The sequence below is a fragment of the Acomys russatus genome, chromosome 16, assembly GCF_903995435.1.
Source record: "Acomys russatus chromosome 16, mAcoRus1.1, whole genome shotgun sequence".
Taxonomy (NCBI): domain Eukaryota; kingdom Metazoa; phylum Chordata; class Mammalia; order Rodentia; family Muridae; genus Acomys; species Acomys russatus.
Genome location: NC_067152.1, coordinates 30,192,357 through 30,205,368, shown reverse-complemented (window position 1 = coordinate 30,205,368; position 13,012 = coordinate 30,192,357).

The following is a 13,012-nucleotide window of genomic DNA, read 5'->3' as shown; positions in this document are numbered from 1 at the left end:
AGCCCTATATGAATTTGCAGCCCTATATGTAATATTTCAAAGACTTAAAAGCAGAACTATGTGGACATCCAGCACACAAACTGTTTGATCAACAATGACTGTTCAAAAAGACATTCTAGGGCTAGGATTAGGCTCCGCCCCCTAAAAAAAACGCAAAACAAACAAACCCCCACAATATCCTTGTTCCAGAAACTATCGCTTTCCTTTGCAAATTGATCACCAAGGAATCCATTTCTGGTGTGTGTGTGTGTGTGTGTGTGTGTGTGTGTGTGTGTGTGTGTGTGTGTGAGAGAGAGAGAGAGAGAGAGAGAGAGAGAGAGAGAGAGAGAGAGAGAGAGAGAGAGAGAGAGAGCGCGTCATTCACCTTTGGAAATCAACAGTTCCTAAAAACAGTTTAGTATCATGGACTATGGCCAAGTACACACCACTCCATTCTACTGCGAGAGACAGTCCTGTACACCCATGAGAGCCAAATGATTTAAAAAAAAAAAAAAAAAAAGACTACTTTCCCCATTCATAGATCTGTCATGGTCTAAGAATCCGCCGGTACCTTGACGCATTCAAAATTCCTGAATTCCTTTCATATTTCCGGGGCGGTGAAGGGGAGAAGTGTCACAGACCAGGAAACTCAAAGGACCATTCATTGGAGGGAAAGGGAGGGACCTCCTGCTTTCAGGCCCCTGGACGCAGAGTGTCAGATCCCCCTCGTCACCGCCCAGCGCACTCGCGGTTGTCCAGCTCGCTTCTCCCCGCTCCGAGGTCTGAGGTCCTAGGCCCGATGGTGGGTAGGTGAACCTCTGGAGTAAGAGCCCCTTTTTCCAAACGTCCGCGGAGGAAAACCATAAGTGACAATGATTGTAAAGACCTCAAGGGCACGGGCGACAGCAGTAGCCAAGTGAGCGGGCGCGGGGCTGGGCACGCGCGCCGAGAATTCGGGGCCGGCGAGGGTTCTGTTTGCCCGGGACAGCGGACGGCTACGCTGCAGCGCCCGCCGCAGCGCCCGCCTCGCGCCCACCAGCCCCGCGCCTCCCGACCCGACAGAGGCGGAGAACCCGGGGGACCCAGCCCCTTTCGCAGGCCGCCACCGCCACGGCTCTCCGGTGTCCAGCCCGCTGACACCCAGGAAGCCGACCGGGCCGCGAGCCCCACCGTCCCTCCCCCTGCGGCCTGCGACTCACCTGTCTCTGCAGTGAACACCTCCTACAAACACAGCAACGAAACCGCTACTCCGCCGCGGCAGCCTAAAGGAATCCGGCTCTCCTCAATAAAATGGCGACTGGCTGGGGCGGGAGCAGCAACCAACCAATCATCCGCCGCCTCCTGGGAACCCTTGAGCCAATAGCCTAGGAGTATCTTGAGTGACAAGAAATCTGACCAATGGTCATGACAAAAAGGCTGGGCAGGAGGAAGCCCGCCCCCCGCGACCTAGGCGACGGCACCAAGCTCTGGAAATGCCGGCTTCATCTTCCAATGGGAGCTCACTGCATCCGGGCACGAAACGCCCACGTGTCCCACCCACCGAGGCTACAAGTGACCAATCAAAAAAGCAAAGAGATTTCCGATCTGCCCTGCCAATCAACTCCAGGAATTCTCAAGGATTGAACGAAGCCCGGGAGCGTTCTGACCAACCCAGTGCTGGTATGTGGGTGGGGCCAGGTTCACAGAGATATTTAAGGAAATTTGCGGTGGTTGAGCTAAAAGTAGAAACTACTTTGGAGCAAGAGTTTCTGGTCAGAAATACTCAGATTCACCGAGTGTGGTGGCGCACGCCTTTAAGCCCAGCACTCCGGAGGCAGAGGCAGGAGGATCGCTGTAAATTAGACGCCAGCCTGGTCTACAAGGCGAGTCCAGGACTGCCAAGTCTAACACCGATAAACCCTGGCTCAAAAAAAAAAAAAAAAAAAAAAGAAAGAAAAAAAAAAAAAAAAAAGAAAGAAAGGAAGAAAAGGAAGAAAGGAAGGAAGAAGAAATATCCAGATGCCAACATCGAAATTAGGCATGAAGATTTCCTACTTGGTATGAGGTTAGACTGCAGCTGTTCTTGTATGCAGACTTTCAACAGTAAGGAGAAATATTATAGCCACCAGTATCTTCCTGTGTGTCCCAGAGCCCCAGCTTGCCTCACCCTCACCCCAACAGGGTTTTTCTGTGTAGCCTTAGCTGTCCTAGACTCACTTTGTAGACCAGGCTGGCCTTGAACTTATAGCAATCTGCCTGCCCCTGCTTCCCGAGTGCTGGGATTAAAGGGTACACCACCACGCCCGCCTCTTTTCTTTCTTTCTTTCTTTCTTTCTTTCTTTCTTTCTTTCTTTTATTTAATAACTTATTTACTTTCATGTTATGTGCATTGCTGTTTTGCCTGCATGTATGTCTGTGGAAGAGTGTCAGTTCTTGGAGTTACAGACAGTCGTCAGCTGCCATGTGGGCGCTGGGAATTGAACCCCATTCTTCTGGAAGAGCGATCAGTGTTCTTTTTGTTGTTGTTTTGTTTTTTGAGACAGGGTTTCTCTGTGTAGACTTGGCTGTTCTGGACTTGCTTTGTAGACTAGTCTAGCCTTGAACTACAGAGATCCACCTGCCTCTGCCTCCCAAGTGCTGGGACTGAAGGCGTGCGCCACCGCCGCCTGGCCAGGCAGTGTTGTTAACCAATGAGACATTTTTCCATCCCCTAGTGTGCCTTTCTTGAGAAAGGCCTTAAATTACTCAGTATTCTAAATAATGCCAGTTTGTTTAGTTAAAATGGTTACAAAAACCTGTCAATGTGGCCTAACTGAAGTAATCAGGTTAAGCTCAGTGGTAAAGCACTACTACACAGGCATGCATGATGGCCTGGGTTCGGTCCCATAGCACAGCAAACATAACCTAGTACATCAGTTAACGGCTGTATGCAGTGCTAAAAAGAAACAAACTATGGAAAGCATAAAGAGACCTTAAATGTACATTACTAAGGGAAAGAAGCCAAGTAGAGGGCTGAAGAGATGGCGCAGAGGTTAAGAACACTGACTGCTCTCCCAGAGGTCCTGACTTCAATTCCCAGCAACCACATGGTGGCTCACAACCATCTATAATGAGATCTGGTGCCCTCTTTTGGTGTTCATGTGTACATAGGTAGAACACTGTATACATAATAAACAAACAAGCAAACAAACAAATCTTTAAAAAAGAAGAAGCCAGACAGAAAAGGTTTGCTATATACTTGCCAATAAAAACACTAAGGGTTTCAAAGACTTAGTAGGGAAGAAGGGATAAATAAGTGGAGCTTGAAATACTTTTAGAAAACAAAAGTAGGCAGGTGGATCAATGTGAGTTCGAGGCCAGCCTGGTCTACAAAGTGAGTCCAGGACAGCCAAGGCAACACAGAGAGACCCTGTCTGGAAAAAACAAAACAAAAACAAAAACCAAAAACAAACAAACAAAAAAATCCAAAAGTATTCTATACGGTATAATATAGGTGTCGAAGCCCAGGAAATGCACAAACGTACGCGCACTTTCCATTGTTTGTTTATGCTGTGTCGATGTAGGCTCCTCAGGAAGAACAGATGCAGCCCTGTGATGGCGGATGTTGGTATCTGGGGAGGATGCTAGAAAGGGGAGGAGGAGAACATGGGAGATCTTGACTCTTCCTGGCAGTTCTGCTGGGAACCTAAAAGCAATCTAGAAATGACCCTTTAAAAATTCGATGGAGGAACATGGTGCGGTGGCACACGCCTGTAATCCTAGCACTCAGGGAGGCAGAGGCAGCAGGCAGATCTCTGTGAGTTCGAGATCAGTCTGGTCTATAAAGTGAGGCCAGGACAGCCTATCTCAAAAAAACAAAAGCAAAATAAATTAAGTAAGTAAGTAAGTAAATTAGGTGGAGGGAGGAAGGCTGGGTTAGAGCAGTTGCTGCTCTTTTAGAGGAGTCAAGTTTGGTTCCTAGAATCTCTGTCAAGTGGATAAACACCCACTTCTAACTCCAGCTGCAGGGAAGCTGATGCCCTTACTGGCCTCCTCAGGGACACACACACACATACACACACACACACACGCACACACACACACGCACACACACAGATAACTATTACAACAACATCCCCGTCTGCTTAACATTCAAGTGAACCATCGGAATCATGAAAGCATGTGTTTAGTATATGTTTTATGTCCTTTCTTTCTTTTTTTTGTTTTTGTTTTTGTTTTTGTTTTTCGAGACAGGGTTTCTCTGTGTAGCCTTGGCCATCCTGGATTCACTTTGTAGACCAGGCTGGCCTCGAACTCACAGCGATCCGCCGGCCTCTGCCTCCCGAGTGCTGGGCTTAAAGGCGTGCGCCACCACGCCCGGGGAGATAACTGACTTTAAAAGGTACTGGTGGCTATATTTCTCCTTACTGTTGAAAGTCTGCATACAAGAACAGCTGCAGTCTAACCTCATACCAAGTAGGAAATCTTCATGCCTAATTTCGATGTTGGCATCTGGATATTTCTTCTTCCTTCCTTTCTTCCTTCCTTTCTTTCTTTCTTTTTTTTTTTTTTTTTTTTTTGAGCCAGGGTTTATCGGTGTTAGACTTGGCAGTCCTGGACTCGCCTTGTAGACCAGGCTGGCGTCTAATTTACAGCGATCCTCCTGCCTCTGCCTCCGGAGTGCTGGGCTTAAAGGCGTGCGCCACCACACTCGGTGAATCTGAGTATTTCTGACCAGAAACTCTTGCTCCAAAGTAGTTTCTACTTTTAGCTCAACCACCGCAAATTTCCTTAAATATCTCTGTGAACCTGGCCCCACCCACATACCAGCACTGGGTTGGTCAGAATGCTCCCGGGCTTCAGTCTGTGGTTGACTGACCTCACTGTTTTGGACTGTGGTGGCATCATGGGATGATGATAGCATGGTGGAAAAAAAACCTGTTCATCATAGCTGGGCAAACATGCGCGTGTGCACACATACTGCCTGAGTTACCTTCCACTGTAAATTTGACACAACCTAAATTCACCTGAGATGGAGTTGCCCCCAGATTGGATTAGCCTGTGGGTAGGTCTGTGGTTGTTGATTGATGGGGGAGGATCCAACACACTATGTGTAAGCACTCAAGCAAGCTGGCAGCACTCCTCCGTGATCTCGGCTGTGCTTTCATAGCCATGAGTAGGTTTCCCAGTTAGGGGTGATGTTGTGTGGCTTTAACAAACAGGCCTGCTTTGAGGGTCTTGCCTTGACTTCTCTCAATGATAAACTGTGATCCAAAGTGTAAACTAAAACAATCCTTTCCTGCCCTAAATTCCTGTTTTGATCAAAATGTTTTTTATCATAACAAAAAAGAGGAAAGCAAAACACTGAGTTCCAGTACTCTCCTACCAGAGTGTCCCTCCTTAATGCTTCCCACTAGGTCCCAGGGATTAGAGGTTCCACCAGCAGCAGCAGCACCATAGGATGGCGTGAAGCCTTTAATATTGGCGTCTTTGCTAGGTATTCCAGAAATTACAGCAACACTATAGTTGTATCATGATATTATTCATGGTAGATGTGGAGAGGGGAAGGCTAGAAGAAAAATAGGCCTAACTTACCAGTGATGATATTGAAGAGACAGTGTCATGATTTTTAAAAGGTAGCTGAGAGGAAAATTGTGTACCGATTTTATAAATAAAAAAATGCAGTTTCTGATAACGAAGTTTGAAGAGCAGTGAGAATGGAGCTCTGTGACAGGGTTTCTGTCATGTACAAAAAAAAAAGATAGAAAGGTAAGTTACAACAAGCACGAATTGTTTGTGGTGACACTGATGTGATGACAGAAGCATTTCCCGTAATAGAAAACATTTCTTGTCAATCAGCTGCTTGCAAAGTATGAAAAACACGATGTGTTCTTGGGGGAAAAAGAAGAAAGTTTCACAGACTTTAAACTCTGTTAACTTGGCTGAGGGTGTTTGAAACTCAGTGGTGAAGCCCCTGTGGAGCATACCCAAGGCTCAAGGTATCATCCTCAGCACCCAAAAGAAAAAAAATAAAAAACTTCATTGTCAACTTGACTGCCTTTGGTGTCCCCCTGGTAAACACAACCTGTGGGCTTATCTGTGAGGATGCTTCCAGGGAGGGTTACCTGAGAAGGGGAAATGCCCCCTAATTGTGGGCAACACTAGCCCATGAGCTGGGATCCTGGTGAATGTGCTGCCTGGTTTTATGTCAACTTGATCCAAGCTATAGGCTGAGCATGGTAGTGTAAGCCTTTAATCCCAGCACTTGGGAGGCAGAGGCCAGTGGATCTCTGTGAGTTTGAGGTCAGCCTAGTCTACAAAGAGAGTCTAGGACAGCCAGGGCTGTTACACAGAGAAACCCTGTCTTGAAAAAAAAAAAGATTGTGCAAACCTGTAAGGTATTTTCTTAATTAACGATTGATGGGGGAGGGCCCAGTCCATCGTGGGTGGGGCCACCCCTGGGCTGGTGGCTTTGGGTTCTATAAGAAAGCACACTGAGCTCCCTTACAGAATGATGATCAATCCATGATATGCAAGCCAGTCAACAGTGAGAGGTGAGCCCAGTGTCTTAAGGTTCTAAGTGACCCAGCCGCTTCCCAGAGCAGGAAAGCTCAGGAGCCCAGCATCTGAACTTTCCCTTGAAGGAGCTGCAGGCAGCTTTCTGGCCCCACAACATGGATGTGCAGACTTAGGCAGCCTGGCAAGTGCACTGGGGCTCTGATCACAGAAAAGGATCATCTGGTTTCCATAGCAACAGTACTTCCCCCTCCACGGAAGACTCTAACATGTCTCCTGCCCACTCAGACTTTCCAGAGTGAATTGATTTTGTGTGGCTATAGGTGTTTGTCTTTATCTGTCAAAGAGCAAATAGGCATTCCTTTGAAAACAGTTCTCCCTGCCCCCAGCCCATGCCTGCCCAGCTGGAGTGCTGCATTGCAACGGAGGTTCTTCCTTTTATTTACAAAGTCCACAGCCTTTCTCCATGCTGTTCACTGACAGAAAACAGATGGCAACTGCATCATCCCAAGCCTGGCTGTGACGCGGCTGTGAAGCTGTTCCTGGGGTAGGCTGACCACTGGGTTAGGACTGGAATGACAGCCATAAGGCTGTCTGCCTACGCAGTGTCACAGTCTCTGTCATTTTGCTATTACAGCTTTGCTTCCCCTGCTAAGCCATTGCTTTCCTCGCGGGTTCCTTTTAAATTGCACCTAGGAGTACATTAGGTTACTGATATGGAGTCATCTTGGGAAAGATGGGAGGCACAGAGGTAGGGGCGTAAAAGGAGCATTTGCTGCACAATGAACGCTCTCGCACCCAACGCAGACACCTCTGAAAATTAAAATGCAGTGGAGAATTTGCAGAACAGAATGGCTCCTGGGTTATCTGCATACAAGCCAGCTGGAAGACCTTTGAAAAACTCACTCCCTCCTATGGCCCTAAACTCTATCCCCAACATCACTTCTCTAACCCTACAAAGCAAAGCAAAGGTACTTCCCCCTTTTATGAGGAAAGAAAGTATCAAACTATAGCACCAAACACACACAAAAGCAATAAAATAAAATAAAAACAACAACAGAACAATCTAAAAAATAGCATGATAAGCCAAGTGTATCACAATGAATCAGTTCAAGTCCTGTTGGTGGTGTTACCCTACCTCCTCCGTACATAGGAGAAAGTTCTTTCCTCCTTGAAATGATCACCACTATGACCATCAAAATATCTGTGTCTCTGAAACCTTACTCAACCCTAACTGAACTGCTTACGTGATGAGGTGTGGGGTCCTAATTGGAGCATAACATACACTGGCAAGAGATTGACTGTCCTCAGGAGAGATCCTGAGAGAAACATGCCCAAAAGGATGTGTGTGCAGCTAGGAAGAGGCTTGGGCAAGTCCGAAGTCAAGTCTGACAGGATGGGCACCCAAGGCAAAGCTGAAGACCTCCTCCAGCAGTCATCTGGTCTCTTGGTCTACAAGGAGAGTCCAGGACAGTCAAGGTTACACAGAGAAACCCTGTCTCAAAACAAAACAAGAGCGTGGTGGCACATGCCTTTAATCCCAGCACTCCGGAGGTAGAGGCAGGCGGATCTACAAAGCAAGTCCAGGACATCCAAGGCTAACACAGAGAGACCCTGTAACAAAAACAAAACAAAACAAACAAACAAAAGAAAGGAAGGAAGAAAAGAAAAGCAAACCAGAACATTTCCCCACCTTTCAGGTACATCTTCTATCTTATCCTTAGCTCTATCTCCTAAAAAGGTCTAACAGCTCCCTTAAAAGACCTCCAGCCTGTAGAAAGTGAGGCAAGTCATTTCAATTTTAGTGTGCATTTAAAGCATTTGAATAGTTTTCTTACCTATCTTCCCACTGTGAAAGGAAAATGTGTTAAGAGAATTTCAGAGCTCAACAGAGAGCTAGGGAAGTAGGGTATAGGACATTTTAATTCAGAACATGGCTGCTCTGGCAAGAGATCACATCCAAACCTTCAAGGTCTGTGTGATCTGGCTGGAATACCAATACACCTTTAATCCAGGAGACAGTGGCAAGCAGATCTGAGTTCAAGGCCAGCCTGGTATAGAGCAAGTTTCAGGTAAAGCAAAGCTTAGGTCCAAGAGTAGTGGTACTTGCCTTTAATCCCAAACATTTAAGGTAAAGTTAGTTTGTAGAAGGAAGCACTCATGTTTGAAAGTGAGGGATCCAAGATTTGACAGACTAGGACACACCCAACTCTCACTAGAAGACATAAGGGGCAGTGGGGTGGGAGGGGTGAGAGAGAGAGAGAGAGAGAGAGAGAGAGAGAGAGAGAGAGAGAGAGAGAGAGAGAGAGAGAGAGAGGAGGGAGGGAGATGAGAGGCAGTTTTACTAGGACAGTAATAGAGAAACAGGGTGCAGAGAGAGAACTCAGGTGAAGACTGAATAAGCCAGAGAATTAGAAACGACTTTGTTAGAGACCAAGCAGAGCAATTCAGAGGCCAAGAGAGAAGCCAGATTAAATAAGTCAGTTTGGAGAGGAGTTTGAGCCAGAGCAGCTGAGTTGAACCAACCAGCAAGAGTTCAGAAAGAACTAGAAAGAGTGAGCTTATTCAGCAGTAAGTCACAGGGAGTTGAAAAGATTCTAGGCCTAGATTAGATTGTTCAGAGGCTAGAAGTTTCCAGGACTAGGCGTAGGTTAGCAGAAGGAGGTAGTAAGCCTCCCAGACATTAGAAACAGGTGTATAAGAAGTTCTTTTTACAGTAGGGCTTTGATTGGGGACAACCATAATTTGCAGAAGATAGAACTGAGGCAACATCCAGGGAGCTGGAGAAGTAGAGGGTGGCCTTGCCAGCGTGCCATCCCAACAGTAAAGGGACCCTGGCTCTTTCCTCGTGAGGATAGTCACTGCAATTGTTTGGGAGAGCATCTGATTGGTTCAACCTGGGTTCTTTGCTCACACCAGGGCCAGTCCAGGGGAGAGCAGGGCACCTTGGCTGCACATCCTTCCAAAGCCACTTGAAATGAGCAAGCTGCTACTAGACAGAACTGGGGGTGGCAATGGTATTTGTTACCATCAACCACCATTGTAGAGGCTGTTGAGAAAGGTAGGGCAGCGCTAGAGCCTCTCTGTTTCTAAGATGACCTTGCACACGAGCCAGAACGTGGCACAGATGGGCTGCTGAGACATGCTGACAATCTGCAGCAAGGTCTGCAGAGCCTTCCCCTCTGGCTTAAAGAACAAGCTGTGTTTGCCTGGGGCATGACTGGCAGATCCTGCAGGGCTGGGTGAGGGGTCTGTTTAGTTTTTAACCATTCACAGGCAGGTTGGGCCTTCTTGGATGATAGGCTTTTTGTCCCTGTTGGAGACGCAGAAGAAATTTCCACTCGCAGACCTTTTACTGAGTAAAGTAAGACAAACAGACCAGTGGTAGAGATATGAACACCAGTCTTGAAACTGATGGTCTTGGGGCTGAGAGCCAATGTCATCCGGATCTGGTAATTGGGCAAAATTGCTGTGATTTATAGGTTTAAGTTCAACAACAACAACAACACACGTAAGATGCAGCCCTTAAATTGATCAGTCTGGGTCAGGCGGTGGTAGCGCACGCCTTTAATCCCAGCACTCGGGAGGATAGGCAGGTGGACTGCTGTGAGTTCGAAGCCAGCCTGGTCTACAAAGCTAGTCCAGGACAGCCAAGGCTACACAGAGAGACCCTGTCTCTAAAAACCAAAAAAAAAAAAAAAAAAAAAAAAAAAAAAAAAAAGTTTATCAGTCTGTACTTCTCAGTTTACACTGGGATTGGGAGGGCTGAGGCCCCCACAGCAGATGAGCAACAGCAGGGCGAGAAAGCCTCCTGGTTATTTCTTCCACGACATTTTTCTTTTCTTTTTCGTTTCTAAACAGCTTTTTTGAAGTTAGCATCAGAATTTAAGTGTTTTCCTCCCCTTCCTTATAACCCCTGAGATCTCTCCTGACTTAGCTATCACCTCTGAGCTGTCCAACAGAGCACTAGGGCTCAGATCCAGCGGGGGTGGGGGGATGGGGGAGGTCAACGAAATCCACAGACGTCCTTTTTCTTCTGTTCCTGGTTCATATTGAGCTCACTTTGATTTTATCAGTTATTGTTTTGTTGGGTTTTGTTTGTCTGTTTCGTTTGATTTTTTGGGGGGACAGGGCCTCACTATGTAGCTATGGCTGTCCTGAAACTCACTATGTAGACCAGGCTGGCTTCAAACTCCGATAGCTTCACCTGCCTTTGCTTCCTGAGTGTTGGGATGAATGGCTATCACCGTCATGCCTGGCTTGATTTCTATCAGTTCTTCATTCTAAATTTCTAAGCATGCTAATCTCTAAACTTTTGCTTGTTTTCTCTCATATTGGACAAATACACCCTGTTTTCCTAATTAATTATGAGTGTCAGGTCCCACAGAAACCCGGGACAAGTCTCACTCATTACCTGTGGCTCTTCCCAGCGTTTCTCACTCTACTCCCTACCCTAAACCTCTCCACGCGTGGGGCTGGGCTATGCTTCCCTTCCCTCAGCTTCAGATTCCTAAACAACTCGATCATTTTGGTTGGGCGCGATCTTTGTTCCTTTTTTGGCCTCTTGGTTCTTCTCCTTCTTCTGGTTTTCCTTCCCCCCCATCCTTTTCCTCCTCCTTCTTCTTCTTTTTCCTTCTCTCTCTCTCTCTCTCTCTCTCTCTCTCTCTCTCTCTCTCTCTCTTTCTCTCTCTCTCTCCCTCCCCCTGCCCTCCTCCCCCCCATGACCCAACTCTACTCTACTGGCCATGTTCAGTCTGGACTCTTTCAGACACCTCTGGTATGCTCTCCCTCATATCTACAATAAAACCCTTCCTCTTAACCCTGGAGCTTTCATGTTTTTATTTTCTTCGATGAGAAATTAAAGCAAACCCCTACTATTCCTTATTGTCTCCGGCAAATGTGAAAAGGAACATTAGCATCTGATGTAGAATTTCTTCCCAGAGCCTGAAGGCAGTCCCTCTTGAGATTGCAGTGAAAAGAAGCTGTGACGGAAGGCAAGGTAGAGGTTAAAAGACTAAATTCAGGTTTGGGGAGAAGGCTGAGTGCCAGGAAAAGTGCTTTCTGAACAGGTGAGGGCCTTGGGGTACTTGGCATCCATGAGGATGGCAGCAGGTATCTGTATCCTCCATGCTGAGGAGGTAGAGACAGGAGGAGTTCCTGGAAACTGCTGGCCAGCCAAGTCTACATGGTGAGCTCCAGGTTGGGTCTTGAAAAATCAGATGGACAATAACAGGTTTTCTCTACTGATGGAATAAGTCAAATCAAATCAAATTAAAAGTAAAACATGCACCGGGGGTGGTGGTGCACAACTTTAATCCCAGCACTCCTGAGGCAGAGGCAGGAGGATCATTGTGAGTTCAAGGTCAGCCTGGTCTACAAAGCCAGTCCAAGACAGCCAGTGCTACACAGTGAAACCTTGTCTGGAAAACAACAACAACAAAGCAAAACATGCGAGTTTAGTGGGTCTTGGTCCTAGATCACCGTTCCTTTGGGACTGGGGCCCGAAAAACTGTCTTTGCAGACAGGGAGAGAGATTGGGGGGTGGGGTGGGGTGTATGTGTGCAGGAGAAATGCAGAGAGACACACACAGACAGACAGACAGACGCGCACACACACACGCACACACACACAGAAATAACAAAATGTCTACATTATATAGGGAAGAGGCTCTGGGGAGGAGAAGGCCAGCCGCCCCCCCCCACACCCCCAGGGCTGGAAAGTTCAGGGTACAGGGTGAGGTGTGCCAGACACAACTTGTAAAACGTAGGGACTAGGAGCACCTGGAGGCCAGGTCTGCTTTGATGTTTTAAATAGGCGTCTCAGCTGCTTGTCCCAGGTTTGAAACGCAACAGACAAGTGATTGAGGAAGACATCTTGGTATCGTCTGTCCTAAACACACACATAACCTCTCATACACAGACCGAATTTAGGCCACAATTTATTCTCAGAAATCTCTAAGACTGTAGCAATATTGGAAATAATATAAATTATATACCCAGGCGTGGTGGCACACGCCTTTAATCCCAGCACTCAGGAGGCAGTGGCAGGGGCGTTTCTGTGAGTTCGAGGCCAGCCTGGACAGACAGGGCTTTGTTACACAGAGAAACCCTATCTCGAAAAACTAATTGACTAACTAACTACATAAATAAATTGTAATCATAAATGGAAATAGTGAACCATAAAGCTAACAAATTATAATTCATTTTCAAAACAAGCACGACTATAATGAAAAGTCAGGAATCGAACAGAATCCGAATTCAGAACCAAGTTCTGGCTATTGCCTTTCCTGGGGGTTATGGTCAGTAACCATGCAGGTTTTTCCCGACGCATTCCCGTTTTAAGAGGCCTGGAAGCAGAATGCTAAAAAGGCCATTAAAGGTCACGTGTCCAACTGCCGCGGCTGGCTACGTGGAAACACCGTAGCACCGAGGACGCCAGCTTGTCTTCAGCCAAAATGGCGCTGCTCGGCCCGCGCGCGCGCACACGGGCTGGGGAAGGGCGCCGGGGACGCGGCCGAGCACGGGCGCGGGCTCCCGGCGGCAGCGCGCCTGCGCGAGGG